At 43.1% G+C, this 14,900-nt stretch overlaps 1 protein-coding gene and 1 long non-coding RNA gene across 6 annotated transcripts in view; one reads left to right on the plus strand and one right to left on the minus strand.

Moving 5' to 3' along the window:
• Positions 1-14,900, plus strand: part of magi3b (membrane associated guanylate kinase, WW and PDZ domain containing 3b) — a 70,916-nt gene that overhangs the window by 1,099 nt on the left and 54,917 nt on the right. The gene's annotated exons all lie outside the window — the stretch shown is intronic.
• On the minus strand, positions 2,412-5,733 carry LOC147048762 (uncharacterized). Of its 3 annotated transcripts, none has more exons than XR_015067542.1 (6): positions 5,577-5,733; positions 5,407-5,478; positions 5,049-5,312; positions 4,509-4,735; positions 3,759-3,854; positions 2,412-2,599 (listed from the first exon to the last, which is right to left on the minus strand). It is a non-coding gene; the product is annotated as an uncharacterized LOC147048762 (long non-coding RNA). The 3 variants fall into 3 exon arrangements; XR_015067541.1 differs by lacking the exon at positions 2,412-2,599 and adding an exon at positions 2,718-3,412; XR_015067540.1 differs by lacking the exon at positions 2,412-2,599 and having other exon boundaries at positions 2,718-3,854.

Below are 14,900 nucleotides of genomic sequence, written 5' to 3' on the forward strand. Positions count from 1 at the left end.
AAATCCATATTGTGTTTCATGCATATACTGGAGATACATTTAATGATGAAACTGAAGTCGCAAAAAAATCACATCATATTTTTGCACCATAAATTGGAACGCATATCCGCATTGGCCTTTTTTTTCTAATTTAAATCCAATGGCCACTAAAAAATGAATTTCAAATTTCATTGAACCACACAAGACTTTTTGATGGCATGGCTTTTGTAGCTCTCACCACTGTCTCCATTTGAATGCAGTGGACGATTTCTTCTGGAGTAAAATGTGGTCTATTTTCCTTAGATGCTACTCTCTCATGAGTCGTTCAGTCTGTGTTTTTTTTTTTTTTTTGCAGTTTACAGTCACCACTGTCTCCACTTGCAAGTTGCAGTAGCCTTTGTGTTGCTCACTACCTTCATGACTAAAATGTAATCTCATCATCAAGAGACAAAAATAGTATAGGAGACAATTGTTTTCCTTTCCATTGTTTGTTTTCATTAGCGTCTTTGAGTCACGATTAGTCATGTCGAGCACTACGTTTACGTTGCTATACTCGGCAGTCTGGACTTGGCTGCAGTAGCTCAAGTGTATTGATGAAAATGTGCTTTCCTTTCCATTGTGTTCAGTGTGGCATTTTTTTTTTTTTTTTTGCACTACTTCAATCACCACTGTTTCCATTAGACTGCAGCAACTGGTTTTATTGCAGCAGCCTTCAGTCTCCTCAAATCTTTGTTGTTCCACGGACAAAAATTGCTAGAACATTCTTAATTGTTGTACGCAACTTTTTTTTTTTATATCAGCCAGTGTTGTTGGCCAGACAGAGCATCTCCATCCCGAGCCGTATTGCACGGTATCAGCTCTAATTGGCGCGTTGGCTCCCATCAGTTTCTCGGGGAGATCGAACGCTGATAATGGCAATAATGGTGTGGCAGCCTGGTTGGAGACATCCAGTCTAAGTGCACTCCCGTGCATAGAAACAAGGCCTAATTACATCCTCCATTATTCAGCCCGCCGTGCACATGGATGCAGTGGAGTGGCGAGAACGGCTGGCTGGCTGGCTGAATCCGGTTGTCTCATCACAGCACTTCCGGCCCGAGCGTGAATGATGCTGCCTACCGCTGACATCCCATAATAAGGTGGGGTGCCGCTATGGCCAGCCACTAATGGAGTCAGTAAAGAAAGACGCTCTCCAAACAGCAAATGGTCAATGCGCTCCGAGCAGCCAACAGCTGTGTCCCACAAGAACCCGACCTGGGTCCAGCTCCCTAGACATCAGCTGCACATCCGAGCTACACACTCTCAATATGTGTGTGTGTGTGTGTGTGTGTGTGTGTGTGTGTGTGTGTGTGTGTGTGTGTGTGTGTGTGTGTGTGTGTGTGTGTGTGTGTGTGTGTGTCGTTTTGCGAGTAACGGGCACGCACGTGACGTGTGTATTTTGTGGCTGGCGCTCCCCAGAGCTTCACTGGGCCGCTAAACCAAGGATGATGAATAAAATGCATGTAGGGGAGCAACAAAGGCAGAGGATTGTTCATGTTAGGTACAATTTAATGAGATCCTATAGAGGTTTTTGATAAAGATAATGATGTGTCAGTCATTTTTGAACAACCGCAATTCTTTTGTCACTGCCCTAATTTTACTAGCCTTCAATGACTAACCACCTGCCAAGTATTATGGCTGGATTCCCCGTGTTCAACACAGAAAAAAACAAACAAAAAAAAAAACAAGCTCCCAAGGTAGGAAACCTATTCATGTGCCAACTAAGGGAACCTGATTTGATGTTCCCATTTGCTCCCATGATTAAAAAAATGTCTAGAAGAGTCTGAGGCTTAAAGCCAACTTTCCTCCCATTGAAATGCACACAAAAACCATTAGACGCAGCACCGAAGAAAACACCACACTCGCTATATCCACATTAAGAGAACAAATATATGTTCTTGTGATAACTTTTCTTCCGTAGGGAATTTCAATCCAATGAATATCAGCAATTGCAGCTATCTATTCAATTGTAAGCAATCTAATAGCAACTAATCCCTATTCGCAGCCACGATTAAATAACAGATAAAAGGCTGCTTTTGTAAAGCCGCTGACTCAAGAGATAAACCTCCTCACATTTAAAAGCATATGAAAACGGCCGAGCAACAAACAACCTGCTCCCAAACGTTTGCTCGACTGTGGAATGGCACGCCATTCATTTTCCAACACGTGTCCGTCTTGTAGCTACGTATATTTTTTGATGACCTTCGTGAGTTAACGTCACTTCCATTCGTTCTCACTTCTGTGTGAGAACGTGAGCATATGTAGATGTGTTGTCCTCTGGTGTGTCTTTCACATCTTGACGGATGGCGTCAGGTGTGCAGATGGCAACGGCGGCCTGGCCTTTGCGCGCCGGCACGAGCGTCCGCACCGTGTATACATTCTTGCAAGCCGGCCTCATGTTTAATTCACACCCCGCCATGCATAATTGAGTCAGCCAGTGAACTTTTCTCCACTCTGATGGAGTCGCCGGATCAGCTGTTGTGATGACTCGACGGCGACTAGCAGACAACAGCAGACAACAGCAGACGGGCTCTCTGGGTGCACCAGATGTTCCTCGATGTTCTTCGCCGCGTTCCTCTGCGTGCTATAGAAGAAAGAGAAGCTGCGTGCGGAACTTCACGCTGCCGCCGCATGTTCAATTCTCCAGGGGCAGCGTTTGCGCTCGGAGATGAAGACGTTCTCGACGCCGAGGCCGCGGCACCGTCTCTCTCTGCTAACTTTTGATTGAGTCTGCAGTGACGCCTCTATTTAAAGATCTGCTGGAGTCTATTTCCATTGTTGCGTTCGGCTGAGGCTCAAACCACATTCACGAATTGAAAAACAAAGTGGCTGAGTGCGACTTACTCAGTGCAGCCAACTTGCCATGAAGGTTGCAAAACTATGGGGATTTTGGAAAAAGTATATATTTGGTACTCAAACAGGGGAACTTGAAAGAGGGAACTTTAGGAAAATATTGTTTTGTATTTATTTTAGCATATACTACGTAGTATATCGACAAACAATAGTGGTTTGTCGTGTCGATTCCTGCTAGAAATGCACATGACAAAAACCAAAAGGTTTCCCAATTTTCCGTAAATTTGAACCACAAAGACTGCCAAATTCGGTATTTTGAACCCAAAATAGTAATTTCTTCTTTAACCACTCCCATACTGCCATCTACAGGATGGGAGTCAACCAATCTTTATGATGATTAGTGTCATTAATTTGCAACCTAAAATCATCAGGCGCAAATATTCCCTTCACAGTGAATAACAACGAAGCAGATGGTTCTATTTTGTTGTTTTCTCTTTGTGAGTTTTAATCATCTCATATTGCAGCATTTTAATGTTTATTGAGCTAAAGCGTTGATCGCTGCCGCAGAGACCATGATGGCAGCCTTTCATTTGAATGATGGCGCCTGGGAAAAAATAGGCACGGTTGTTAATTCGGAGGCCAAATTGCACAATTGCGTTTTAATGCAAGCGCTATTTTGTTGATCTATCGATTGACTGTATGCCACCCTCTCGGCATTGCGTGCCGACATCTCTCATCGGAATATTTCCCAGTCGGTAGACTTCTGCGTAACCTCAGTTATCAAACGGGAATAGTGAGCGTGTGTTAATCTCATTAATGCAGCTCTCGTATCAGGAAGTGCCTCTTGATGCCAATCGGCAGCACAAATGGGATACAAAAATAGTTTGAGGGATGTCTGTCATGCTAATTTATGTATTTATATAAACTTATAGAATTGCAACCTTACTTACTGGGTTTGATTTCATGATAAAAACGCCATGCTGTTTTGAAAGTGACTCCAATTTCCAAAATGTGATGAAGATGTTCAATCTCCACTTTATGGTATCCTGAAAAACAATAACACATATTGCAGGGTCCTTGCTTTGACCTTGAGCCATAATCCGTGACTGCTGATTTTGACATCACGAGTATGATCATTAAAAGATTGATTTGGGCTATGGAAGCGCATCTACAATATATCAATGTTCCCGGTCCGATGCTCAGACAGAGCAATTACCGCAACAAGCTCAAGATGGCTGCTTGTTCTTAAACAAGTCCTTCCAGCCAATTAACGCATCAGGATTCAATGCTCGGGGGTTAATGAGCCGCTCCCTGCAGGTGCTCCCCTACAATGGAACACTGCTGGCAGCACACAGAATTGTCTGAATGCTTGCAAGGGGGTCTGCTGGATGGTTGCCATCATGCCGCCGTAAAAAAAATATTTACTTGTCTGCCCGCGACCTTGCTTTCTAATTTTGTCCAATTGTATGCTGGACTGGACTGGACTGGACTGGATGCTATTCAAAATCAGTCGGGTCCTGTTGAGAACAGTTAACAGTGAGGTGAGCCGTTTAAATGGATACTAATTTGACTTGCTTGTGTCTGGATAAATCAGATCAGATAATTAATTGATGGATATAAAGGAACACTCTTTTCCGCCCAGAGCTCATAGTCTTACATCTCAAAGTTGACGGTCAACTTGTGTGGCGGGTACAACTCACTTTGAAAAAGGCTTCTTGTTCCAACATCAGTGTTGAATGCTGATTTTGCAGAGCCCACCGACATCATAGCCATGCATCTTGTACGGGATACAATTAAAAGTCGAAAGTCTTCTTGTTCCAACAACAATCAATGGTTTGAAGCAAAGGTTGTTGAAATCCGAGCCGTTCATTCGCATACTCATTTGATGGCAGAGAGAACAGCCAGCTTGTGCCAGACAATTCCAAATCTAAATTTTGACAAAAGAAACAAATACAAATAACATAAAGAAAAAGAAACCTTTGAGCATAGTCAAGTCAAATGTATCTATCACAAAAACGTCTCAAAGGCGTTCGTTCACATTCCAGGCAGATGGCTTTGACGGGTGCCATCGTCAAGGACGTCATCTATATGCAGAGTTGATTGATACATGCTAAAGGCCGCACCCAAGCCCCTCGGCTCACTGTAATGAGTCCAAATTTGGGCTGGGCGCCTCTCGGCCATCCAGATGTGCGTTCTCCTCCAAATAGTGTTTATGGCTGCAAGATAGCTGCCTGGGTCACCTCTGAAGCGCTCACAGGTAATGGGCCTTGACATCTGAATTAGGCTGTCCTCTCCAAAGGTGATTAGCAAGCGGCTTAGCATTCTGGCCAGGGGCTGCTGTTGCTGCTGCTGCTGGATCTGGCTCATCGCAAAGCTCTCACGCAGCGCTTCTGATGATGGCCGAGGATGTCCTGGTGGGGCCGCTTGTGATTTTGCTCCATTTTCATCAGCTTACACACCTGCGGCAAGCTCTCGTCGGAATAGTCAAGCCGTTGATCCGATACCTGACAGCCAGCCAGACATTTCAAAATCAACGCAAGGCTTTCAGTTTGAAGGAAAGCCTTTGACTTTACATATCCTACTAACTTAAGTTCTGACCTCAGAAATTCGAGCTAGCCTGTGCTGGACACAATTAAAAATCTTCAAGTTTGATGCAAATCTGTTGGAGAGCTGACAAGCAAATAAAAATTTCATGGACTTGTGATGACGGCGTGCAGTTTGAAGCAAAGCTGTCGACAACGGGGACAGTCGATGATATGCTAATTTACCGTTTGACCTCGGAGATCACGGTCTGCTCGTGAGGGATGCAATTAAAAATCGATCGGTGCTTCTCTGATCAGCAAGTGCAAATCTGTCAAAAATGGAAGCGTCTGAGGATATGAACTTTACCACAAGGGCTTCCAAATCAGCTTCCGCAAGTTACAATGAAACATTCAAGAGCTCCGATTAAAAAAAAAAAAAAAAAAAAAAAAAAAAAAAAAAGAGCCTTGAAATCTGTTGGAAGCTGATTTTGCATATTCATTTGACCTCAGCGCTCAATGGCTAATTTTAATAAGACAACAATGGCCGTCCAAATAGCCATGCTCTCAGTCCAGAATCCACGGCCCGTTTCTCCTTGGCCGCACGTTCGGCGACGAGGGAACGGACGGCTTTGGCGGAATCTTAATAGCTTTCGCATTCGCCGCCTGCTGCGGGCGTGCGGCGGAATACCAATGAGACATCAGAGTGGCGACTCGGCGCCGAGCGCTGCTTCATCAGGTGATGAGCCCGAGGCCACGAGTGTCTGCTGGTCATGGGGAGGACACTCTTGAGCTTCTTTGTCGATAGTTTTGTACTCCTAAAATGATTGACTGGCCCAAGATGACAGAAAAATGCAGCGCGAACAAAACCATTTCCCCCCCGATTGGAAATAATGGAAATAATTTGTTCTTTTGAAATGAGCTGTCAACATCCGACTGTTTGTGGGTTCACCATTGGCAAATGTACCTCTTTAGGAGTGTTTTTTTTTTTTTCTCAGGTAGTCTTCCAAAAACCTTTCTCTTTTTTGTATGCGCTTTTTCTGAAATGTCCTCAGATGCTACTAAATATCACGCCGGTTACAACGATAACTTACGATTTGATAAATTAAAAAAGAGAGCTCAATGAATTGTCAATTTACGTGCGTTTGTTTGCAGTCAACACACACACACACGCGGTGCAAATAGTGCCAACTCAGAGAGAAATAATTACGCCAAGCTGAATTTTCCAACAGCTGTAATTGAACAATCACAAAGTTGAGCAAAATAAATGAAATTAATTCAAAAGCATCGTGGAGCATTTTGGATTGAAGCCAGATAATTGCTGCTCATTTCATTTCAGCGGGGAAATTAATTTGATGTACAAGTAAATTAAGATACAGGCTTAGTTGTGGAATAAATTTAATTTTTAAGCCAAAAGAAGTATTTTCAAGTGATTAATCTCCTTTCGGAGAGTACCGAGCTCATTTTAGCCTGGCCTCTTTGCGTAGGTAGTAAGTAAAGTAAATGCTTCACGTTTGAAATAATACGCACGTCTTTAATGATCAAAGTTTGTGGTATAGTTAGGGTTAATCAAGATAATGATTCTTTTTGCCAGAATATTGCAGGGCACAAATAGCCATACAAGGATTTACACTCACATTCACACCAATCAACCAGTTGTGGTAGTTGGAACCTAGGAAGAAGCTGAAGGACCCCGAGAAGCACAGGGAGATAAAAGAAAGTCCACACCACACCACACATTCAGCGATCTTGTAATTGCAATGCGACACAAGCCAAGAGGCGATGTGTCATCTGCCGCTACGCTAACCCAGGCTGTTATTGTCAACAGTAGGCCTGTTAATGCCCTGGATCGCACCGCTTCTTCACACGTATGCACCAATCTGCGCCCATGTGATCATACACACCAACAACGCCATGGTCACGTCATGCACGCTCACCCGGCAGCTGCCTAATCTGATTACAGGCCGCCGACAAGGGGCCAACAGATGGACGGACGCGCGGCGCTTGTTAACGCCGTTACATAACTGTTCGTTTGTGTAGCGAATTCCGCTAAATGAGACGAAATCAGTGAGAACAGTGGCAACCTGCAATGCATCCTGGGAATCTTTTGACTCACTGATGGTTTCGCTGTCATATTCATAGAAACAACGGCAGAGATGTCATTTGAATGATTTTCTTTTTTTTTTTTTATCATGACATAGCGTGGCATTGAAGTCAAATCACGCAAGAAGCACCAGTTTGGCAAATAGTGACGAATTCTTCCAAAAAAAGAGGCCTCAAGCTGTTTAAGTCCCAAATGTCAATTTTAGAAAAGGGAGTGTATTTCTTATCGTATGTGACGGATGACGCATTTGACTTCAACCAGCACGAGGTCCATTGAATTGAAAAACAAATATATTACCAAAAACTACAAGTTGTGTAATTTACTAGTGCTGATTCTATAAAAAAACAAGAAGCCTCCAGTCATGACGTCAGGGTTCTCCCGTGCAGCCCCTGGCAACGTCTCGGCCTAAAGAGCTTTTGGTTTTCACTGGAGATGCCGGGAATTACAGCGACTTTGGACAAATTAAAAATATTAGCTCCTCATTTAATGCTTTGCGTGACTCCACGTCGGCTTTCTTTGCCTACTGACGAGCTCCGAATGCTTGGTAATGAACTCATGAGGCAAAGTTGCTGCTTTTTTAATTTCTCTCCCAATTTCTGAGGCTGCTGCTGCTCGTCTGTGCATTCAATAAGATTGCTGTCATTCATTTGGTACACTTACTGTCAAGGAATGTGTTCTTAAACATGTTCATTTCTACACATTCCTTTGACGATTAAATGGCGGCTCGGAATTAAATAGGCAATTCCACCAAGTCGTGCTATTTGCTTGATGTAACACTCAAAATAAATTTCAATTTAATTCAATTCATTTTTTCAACGTGACATCCAACAAACATATTGAAATACTCCAAATGTGTCTCTCAACTAATATCTTCATTTATCCTGAAAAATAAATGACAAAGCTGTGCAATTAATGTTTCCTGTGCATAATGGCGAGCTTGAGAAAGGTTGCAGACATTTCAGAATGAGCATGCGACACCCTTGAAGTATCGCGGTCATGCCAGACAAAACTCCCGAGAATGCATGGAATCCACGTTGTGATTGAAAACCGGTCCAACAAGTTTCCGTTTTGCCCAGATGGCTGCACGTTCTTTTTGATGCACAGCATATGTGTGTCTTTGTGTCTCATGCAGTGTGACAAGTGTGAGATTTGAGTCGAACTGTCGCGTTATGTCATCTTTTTATTGGCCAGTGTCTGATATGGTTGGGCGTGACAAGTTTATCTTTTTAACGTGATCTGAATCTTATGATTGTCCTCCGTGCGTTCTTGATACTGCAAATGTAAACAAGGAAGGAAATGCAATTTTTGTCATATCGTATATTTTACATCATCTTTAAACGACTACTCTTCATATTTGACCTCTGGAACTGCCTCGATATCATCACGTATGAGTTCACTCGAATGTATTTCCCAACATGGATGATGAGTGACGGCATCTGCATTGCGTCGCCCCCTGCAGGACCCCAACCTGACACTCCCTATTAGCTTCCTGGACTTTTTGGTGCTTTGGGCAAATTACTGATGTTCACGCATGTATGTGAAGGCCCGTCCACATGTGTTGCATTCACCCTACGTGACTGGGTGTGTGTGTGCGAAGCAATTACAGTCGTGCTTGGTTTGCCACGTGTGTTATGACAATTAATTCCATAGTGGAAGCAGATTTGACATAAAGTCAAACTCAGTTAATTATGGCCAGCTCATGAATATTTCAGTTAGATTGTCAAATTGGATTTGTTTCAAATGTATCAAACACTTGATCAGTTGCTAGATCATGGCTAGTGCTACTAGTTAATTGCTTCGTTAACTTTGGCAGTGATTGAGGAACACGTCGCTCCAGATGGCATTCCGACTTTCAACTACTTGCATGACTTTAATGTTAAAGTTTGGAATTTGTCCATCCTTCGGAGCGTTTGGCCGCGTTTGTTTTTGAACCCATTGCATTTATTCAATAACGGCCGAGTTCCACGTCGTGTCTGAGCATGCATGTCGCCTCCTCATTGCCGTCAAGTGTTTGATCATGATGATGTTCCCTGGCTCCATATTAGTGGCGCCTTCCTCCTCCGACTGGTTTAAATCCCTCCAGCGGAACGTGTTAAAGCCTGTAAGCAAGCGATAGAACATTTGTGTTTGTGTCCCGGGAGAGTTGGCTCCTTCAGCACAAAGCTAATTTTGCCAGGGTATCGTGAAGGTGGCCTCATGTTGCCACTGGATTCTCATTTTGCAGACAATGGTTGACAAGTTAATAAAAGCGGCGGGAAGACTCCCGGCAGCCTCGCTTGGATTCAAGTCGTCTAATTTGATTACTTTTTAAAAATCTTTTCCAGCAAAGATGAGAGACGCAAATAGAATCTGAATATCAAACACGCTCGCTTACTTGATTTGGTTCACCTCTGGAATATTAAATGTTAATGCTCTGTTTTAAATGGGGAGTATGAGGTTATTTTCTCTTATCACATTGCTCAAATCAAAAATAAAGCTTTCCTCTCAACAACTTGTTTACTTGGGACCATTTTTTCCCTCTTCAATCCAAGTATCTTTTTCTCTTATTCTCATAATTTACAAATGAAGTTGCAATTTTCCTCAAAAATGGCTAACCTGAGAAAACTCGATTCAACGAGAACATGCTAATGCTCCTCCCTAACGAGGTGCATTCAGGATCCCCATTGTGTTATTGGGTAGTGGTGCTTTCAAGTGTCAGGGGGTGATGTGAGGTGGCAGGCCGCAGACCCGCTCAAGCGTGGCTCCCTCTTTGGTGTCCTCCTTTTCTTTGACTGGCTCTTCCATAGACGTACGTCGGCCGGCATATTGTGTCCACACGCTCACACACAATGAGATGGCCACGGGGAACTTTAATGGAAGTGTGTGTGCCCAAGCACTTGCCCTACAGTCAAAGAAGAGCTCAGTCAAGCGATGCCTGTGAAAAGGGAAGCCATTTCTTTTGCTTACTTGCAGCTCTTAATGCATGCTTACGCTGGGAGGAGGCGTGCGTGTTTGCAGACGTGTGTGTAGGTGGCTGAACCGGCGTGCCCACATGCACGTGCTGGCTGCCTCCAGCAAAAAGTGGGACGAGTTGAATAGAAGGTTGTCTGTTGCACATCTCAACTGGATTCTTGAGCTGTTGTTGATTTAGAGGGAGGGCTCCGCCTTTGGTGTGCTGCTCCCAGCCTGACTTTCCTGATACGCCACACGCACGCTGACTGATGGACAAGATTCTTGGTGTGTGTGTGTCGGGAGTGTGTCTGTGTGTGTGTGTGTGTGTGTGTGTGTGTGTGTGTGTGTGTGTGTGTGTGTGTGTGTGTGTGTGTGCGTGATTTTATGGTGAGTCCTCAAAATGGTTGGCATCATCCTATGTCACAGCCCCCCCCCAAAAAAACCTATTAGAGTAACTCTCAATGTGTGTTACATGGGCTCCCTCTAGTGGTATGCAAAAGAATGTAGATACAATTCAGTTATATTTAACTTTTAGGTTGAATACAGTTTTATTTAAGTTTTTAAGAAATGTTTGTTTTCAATTAAGTTTTTTTTTTTTAATTAAGCGTGCAATACAAATTTGAATCATGAGGTTTTGAGATATTTGGTTTTTAAAAAATGATTAATAAAAACTTTTATTGTAAACCATTTATTGTAATTTATTGCTGTAAAGTTTTTGAAAAAAAATTCCACCTGATGCTGACTAATCCTTAATATTACTAAAATTCGTCATTTAATATTTTATTATTATTAAAACAATCTAGACCAGTGTCAGTTTTGTTGTATTATTGAATTCTGGATACATTAGAAAATTACGTAAACAGTAGTAAAATCACAATTATGCCAGTAATTTAAAAAAAAACCTCGACTATAACTCTGGTGACATTCTTCCAATTGTCTGCACTCTCTGCGAGTGTTGCATCGATCTGTTTACCAACACAAACGCAGACGAGCCTCAGCTGATGGAACGTGCCGAGTCCTTGGGAAACCTAAAATCACTAAGCCTCATCAGATGCTTTAAGAGGGGTCGCAAGTCCAAAGTCAACATCAGCCATTGATCCCCAAACCTCCCCTGGCCTGTGACTCTGTTGTATTGACCATTAAGCAGTGGTGGGCGGTCTGGGTCAGAGTCAATTAGTCCTATCTATTTTTTTCCATTTTGTTTTGTTCTGCACTGCCTCCCTCCAGTACATGTATGTGGTTGCTCGAATTGTTGTTTGTCAAGTTAGATTCCAGCCTTTATACAATTAATTTTAGATTGTATCCGTAGAATGAAAAAAAACGAGATGTTGGGTCGATAATATACCCTTCGGCAACATTTAGCGACTGTGTTCGCATCATCGGTTGGCATGCGCAACACACGTCTTGTAGATTGTCGAGGCTTCATTTGCAGGAGCTGAATAAAGTTGACATTTTATGCAATTAAACTACCAGTGCTTTCCAACCTCTGACCCGCGTGACGACACCAATCCCTCCTCAATTGGTCAAAACCAAACACAAAACATTTTGGTTTTTTGTATACACTTACGGCACTAATAAAATCCGCATCCTGTTTGTGATCAAACCGCAGCCTAGATGTCACTGAGAAACTTGAGCTTCAAACAAGAAAAAGAAAAAAAACGGAGGTAGCCTCTGATGTATTTTTAGAGTAGCTAAATAATGAATGCCTGAAAAGACTGCGAGGACCCCGCCTGCCAAAACCTCACCTAAGCTCCTTTTGAAGAGCACGCTCTCTGATGAAGCCACTAAAGTACAAACGCCGTCCATATATTTGTCAAAACAAGAACCTTATTGATTTTCCAAAGATTGGAGATGCTTGAGCTTGCTCACGCCTGAGCTCACATCTACGTACACGCGATAATATCGCCTCTCTTGGTGAAAATGATTATGATTATGACGTGTATAGCAAAGGCAGCATCTATTGATTGTGAAATATAGGATCCAGGATTACTTAGACCAGGGATGCTCACAGAAACAATTGGACTCTTTTTGTCACAATCTCGTACGCAATAGCGTCTTAAATGGGTTCCGCATTAAAAATTTAACATGTTCAATGAGACCGCAAAATTAATTTGATTTTAATTTAATAATTTTTGCAGACACAGTTAAATGAATCTTATTTGATCTCATATTCAGATTTTTATTTCAAATGTTTTCCCTACATAATGATGAATAATGTCCTTTTAATTCCTAAAGGTGATTGCAATACTGATGAAAAAAAATGGTCCAAGTAGTGCTGTTTTATATTCAATATTTAGGACAAAAAAATCCACATTTGTGTGCGACAAGCAGGTTAGTTATTAGTGACATATTAATGGGTCGTTTTCACTCTGACGTACAAAATTTACAAGGCGACTTCCCCAGATGACAATTCTAAGGCATTTCTAGTTTTGACTGACAGCTGAGCTGAGTATAATGTAGTCGACGGGGAACTCTTAGAGCGTTTATTAGAACGCCTTCAGTTGACCTCAGTTTTCTAGTTTCGGGTTCCTTTCCATGTCGTTGTCACGCCACAGTCACGTACTCTTCATCCTTCTTCGCCCGCTCCATATCCACCAGCGTGTCACTGCAGTTATTTCCGACTCTGACATTTTCTAGCAATTCCACGCAAAGCCGAGATGCCCGAACCCACCAGCCTGCCCTCTCTGCTCCTGACAGATCCTCAAAACGCCGCCGGCCTGCAGGCACGACGAGGGCAAGTTCCATGAAGAGTGATGATTAAGGCAAAAATGGATAAGGAGAAAATTAAAGATGCGTGTGCGTGTCATAAGTGCGTTTATAGATTGCACGATGTGTTGAGGGGAAAAGTATGGCCTGGGGGGGGGGGACTCTCACCAAGCAAATGCTTTCAAATTCCCTTATGAATGCTGCGGGGCTGTAATGTGTAATTGCAAGCAGGCTAAACTGTTTAAAATAGAATATTCGCCCATGTGGCACTGCTGCCTCAGCCCCCGCGCCGCATTTCAACAGGCAGGCAACAACAAGCCGCTGGATTGGCAAAAAATATCCCACTGTGACGATCACGTGAAGTCAGTGGCTTGCACACTGGGGTCCCGGGATTGTATTTGGGGTCCACACACACACACACACACACACACACACACACACACACACACACACACACACACACACACACACACACACACACACACACACAAAATACACCTTTGTTTACTGTGGAGGATTAATTTTAGCCCTAATCCCAACTATAAATGATAGCTAAATTGAATCTGGTTAATTTCATTGGTCATAAATATAAGGGGTTTCTGAAGCTAAAAAGTTTGAAAACCCCCTGCCTCAGCCTGAAGTTGGCCTCTACAATGGAAGTAGCAGTCCTGGCTGTCCCCGCCATCATCTGTCTGCTATGGCAAACAAGCTGTGATTTGCCAAATGGCTCCTTGTGAGCTCATTAGTCGGTGTTGTTGAGGGCAGATCAGAGATGCCCACACAGAAGCGTGAGAACGCTTTCTCTCTGTCAGTAGTCCAGTTATTTTCTGAATGATTTGTTGTTGTTGCCATGGCACCAAGTGGCTGAAACTGGGCGCGTCAGGCAGGTTTGCCGTCCCTTTCACCTGCTAGCCGCTTACGTCAAAAGCAATAGTTTTTTCCTCGAAAGGACTACTGCTATTACAGCAAATTACACTTCAGCTTTACAGTGTAATTGCAGACTTACTCTCGACTCACTCCTCATCTTTTTCACAATTTGGGCAATTATTTCCTCTTTGTCAGTGTACCAAACTTTTTATAGCAACCTCAAAGTACCACCATCATGACCAGCATTGAAATACAGTAATAGTTGCGCAATTATATTTTTTTTCTTATTCGGATAGACGTACGCATGGATGATAGATACATGGATAGATAAAGTTCACCTCAGGTGGAAGCTTGTACCAGAGTACTCGTAGCTAAACACCTGTCAGTTCTACACTGGCGTCGACGTTGTCTCCTTTTGTCGAGCCTTGCACTTGGGCCGCCTTGATGGGCTCTGTCGACGCCATTTAATGTCAAAAACCACTCCATTTCCTTTCCGCGCCATAAATAAATCAGACGCTCCGAGATTCGCCCTTCTTTGTCACTCGGCTTGAAACTCGCCGCCTTGATTAGATAGAATCTTTTTTTGTTTTTGAAATCCCAGCAGGGTGATGAGAGAATGACTGGAATTACCATCATTGACATGGCGAGGCAGAGCGTAAACACCTTCCCGCTTGCATGCTTTAATGCACACGCGGATGTTTGCGCCTCTAATCCGCTTAGAAGCGCGATAGTATCCCGGAGGAGCTGCAAAGTTACCGTTTTAATCCCTTTAGAGCATATTTGTAAGGCTCCATTACAGTGACCTTCCCCTGGCGTCACAGGAAAGTGAGGATGACAACACCTGATCGGCGGGCATCAGGTTGCAAATTACGTCATCATACAAAAGTCGTACTCTATAAAAATAAAAATAAAATATGACAGTTTGTTGCAAATAAGTTTGCTGATCTTCAAGCAATGGCTCTTTG

The sequence above is a fragment of the Syngnathus leptorhynchus genome, chromosome 11 (genome assembly GCF_054491065.1).
Source record: "Syngnathus leptorhynchus isolate UIUO chromosome 11, UIUO_Slep, whole genome shotgun sequence".
Taxonomy (NCBI): domain Eukaryota; kingdom Metazoa; phylum Chordata; class Actinopteri; order Syngnathiformes; family Syngnathidae; genus Syngnathus; species Syngnathus leptorhynchus.